Below are 3,562 nucleotides of genomic sequence, written 5' to 3'. Positions count from 1 at the left end.
ATGGCATGTAGTAGAGGCAGTGCATTTCTTACTTTATGGTAAATGCCTTAATATATCAGTTATTTTCATTAAATATGTTTAGTAGCATTTTGCTTTTAGACTCCTTGGGCGATGTCTTCACTTCTCATATATCAGACATCTCTTGTAAATCTAAGAGCATATTTTCTAGACATTCCTGTCACTGTCAAGAAAGCACATATAACAGAAAATTAGAATAGCATTCCATGATGTCTCCTCACAGTAGATACACACTCAAAAACATACACAAACACTCCTACATACACACAAATTCTATGTGTGTACAAACAGTACTACCTTAAGTAACCTATGCATCTAATTTTGAGTTCCCATAGCATTCTTTTTTTTCTGGCAGAATATGGAAAAACTTCTGGATAATATAGCATAATAATACAGATGTTCAAACTCCAGTAGAAACCCACAATTCCTCCATGATGACATTTTAATGAACCAGAAAAAAATTACACCAAAGAAAATTTGTTCTTGTCCATAGTCAGACTAATGACTTTTCCGTATATTGTTTTCAAATTATACAAGGTCCTGCTAGGCTGAGATAATATTTCCTGTGCAGGATAGCATGACACTACACACACATGTGCACACACACCGAGTTTATTAGCTTAATAACAGACTTCTGCTTAATTTATAGTTATGCAATTGGTCAACTATTTAGTACTGCTAGTGGCTTTTCTTCACCTTTTGTGGTGCTGCTGTTTGGTTGTATTGATGGATGCGACCTTACATCTTATGCTAGCAGGAAAAAAAATAAGACAAATTGGCCTCTAAAACACACACACAATAACATGAAGTACTGTTTAAAGATTAGTAAGTCATCTCACTATAGCACTTCGACAATCTACAGCCTAAAAATATCTTTGCTTTGGTACTTTCCAGGCGATCCCGGAGGGACCAATAAGCCAAGAGTGCTGGACAGATCTGCACGCATCTATCACCGCTTTGATTGTGCTGTCCTGCACTCTGTCCTGCTTCTTAAAAGCATCTAATTCACTGCCCGTCCACAGCATTCATTACCGGAAGCAAAGAACACTCAGAGAAGTAAATAAAACTTTGAAAAGACACATTGAAAAGTGAATTCATTCCATTTCCTTTTTTAATGTATTGAAACCTCAAACCACATACTACTCCAGAGAGGTTATATGCACCCGCTTAATTTTTCTTGTTGCTGGATATAAAAACTGCACATTTCTGTTTCACCTCCTAGCGTCTGCCATTCTGTATTGTGCCAGGATGCTTAGGAACCTCATCTCCAGGTTTCCAAGGCACTCAGTACCGGAGGGGATTCATTTTTGTTCCTGGGGGTACACTGCCTTTTAGTAGGAATCCCTGAATGGAAGAAGCCAATGTAAAAAGTTTAAAACTCTGCCCATAGCCTATCTCCTTACCCCTACACATTACACACTAAGGACTTCATTATCAGAAACACTCGTGCAAGATTTGACCCTCCCTTCCAAGCTGTGATCTCCAGATTCTTTTTAAAATATCATCAGCTGAAGCTTCGTGTGACCAAAAATGGCTACAGAATCGATCCGGTTACTACTCAACAAGACCATGAATTATTCTTAGTATGCAATTGTCATCTTTTACAGTTGTTTGACTAGCTAAAATTTATAAAGGTATCTACTGGATACTCAGTAGAGTATCAGATACATAACAATAAGCACTACAAACATAAAAAAGTGTCTTTCGAGTCCTTCCCAAAATGGCACGATTGAGTAACATCACTGAGCTGAATCTGCTGCAGCTAGAAATGCTCAAGAATCAGCTGGACCAGGAAGTGGAGTTCTTGTACCACTTCCCAGCTCAAGGTGGTACAGACCAAGTATGTGGAAGCCAAGGATTGAACAAGAGCAATGAAGGGAAAGAATTACTCGTCCTATGGGCAAGTTCTATGTATGTCCCTGGGAAGCTACAAGATGTGGAACATGTGCTCATTGATGTGGGACCTGGCTTCTATGTAGAGACAACAGCTGAGGATGCCAAGGACTTCTTCAAGAGGAAGATAGACTTCCTAACCAAGCAGATGGAGAAAATCCAGCCAGCTCTCCAGGAGAAACGCACCATGAAACAGGCTGCCGTGGTAATGATGAGCTAGAAGACTCAGCGGTTCACACCTTGGGGGCAGCACAGATGACTGCTAAGGCCTAAGAGTTTATTGTAGAAATGAGTCAGGGGGGATCCTGCTTCAGGGAAACTGGGACTCTGTGGGCATGGCTTCCTGGTGTAGGATCTCCTAATGCCAATAAATATGCAAGTTGGACAGATTAAAAAAACAAAAAGTGTCTTTCAAGACTTGTTTCTTTTTTTCTGCAAGCAAAGATGTTGAAAAACACAGTCAAGGCTCATTATCTTTAGCCCGAAGAAAAAGCTTGTGCAAAGACCAGATGAAAGGAGACAGCTAAAAATTAGAGACAAACCAGATAATTCAAAGGGAATAATTTCCTTTGGAGGCTAAATGTTCTAATTTGTCTCTATTGATGCATTAACCATGCAGTTTCACAGCCATTCTTTCGTGTGAGTGCGTTCCATCCACACGAATGCAGAGATAAAAACATGGCAACGTCTTCTTACAAACCTCGATCAATCTAAATTTCTAATTAATAGAGCTATTTCTAATGAATTCTTTACATTTTCTTCAACAACAAAGGTAGTAAAATAATTCATTATTTAATATTCTTTAAAATAATTATGTTTATCCACGGGGACTATCTTGCCTTTTTTGTTTGCTATTTGTTCAAAATAGCAAAGCTATTTTGACTTTTCTGAGTGAACATAAGAGGGAGTGAAACTTAAATAGGCACCTAATAACAACTATTGTTATAGAGAATATAATTTCCTTTAGAAGTGATGCCTATATGTAGCAATTACTAGTGACACACAGACAAGGCGTTGTTAAGCGATTGCATTACCTATCAATCAAAATCAGCTGTGTTATGAATACTCTAACAAATAGACTGACGGAGAAATGATGACTTTTGCTTTAATGGGTATCTTTAAAAAAAATTTGGTCCCTTTTGATCTTTGAAAAAAATCATTCAATTTTCACTTTAATTTTCTAACCCCATAGTAGGAATAAAAATAAAGTGAGAAAAAATGAATTTTCAGAATTCATTTTGGGGGAATGAATTTTCAGAATTAGCACTTTTGTCTACAGTACAACCTGAATTGAGTGCTGTACTAATGAAGACATATAAGCTGAGCCAAGCAGCAATAATTCTATTACTATTTCTCCTACAAGAAGGAAAGGCCTCTTACTAGCTGCTGCCTCCCTAGGGAGTCTTTCCAAGATGACCAAGACTATTTCTTGACATGCCTTATCCTAGGCAGTTGCAGCCTTCTTGCAGCCTACACTGTGAGATACATCAGACATCCCGCCATGATTCATTAAATGAATGGTCCACTGTCCAGTTTTTTAACGTACTTGAAAATGAATGCAACATTCCAGTTTTAGTTCCCTAAATATATCAGAGGTTGTGAAAGTTCTAGAACGAGTGCCGTAGATAAACTAACAACTTAGCTAAAGGAA

General features: G+C 38.0%; 1 pseudogene; it reads left to right on the top strand.

Annotated features, from left to right (window-relative positions):
* Positions 1-1,735: 1,735 nt before the first annotated feature.
* On the top strand, positions 1,736-2,184 carry LOC128589044 (prefoldin subunit 5-like; annotated as a pseudogene).
* The last annotated feature ends 1,378 nt before the right edge of the window (positions 2,185-3,562 follow it).

Source organism: Nycticebus coucang, chromosome 6 (genome assembly GCF_027406575.1).
Source record: "Nycticebus coucang isolate mNycCou1 chromosome 6, mNycCou1.pri, whole genome shotgun sequence".
NCBI classification, from domain to species: Eukaryota; Metazoa; Chordata; class Mammalia; order Primates; family Lorisidae; genus Nycticebus; species Nycticebus coucang.
The sequence above is the reverse complement of the archived record's forward strand: the minus strand, read 5'-3'. Positions and strand labels throughout refer to the sequence as shown.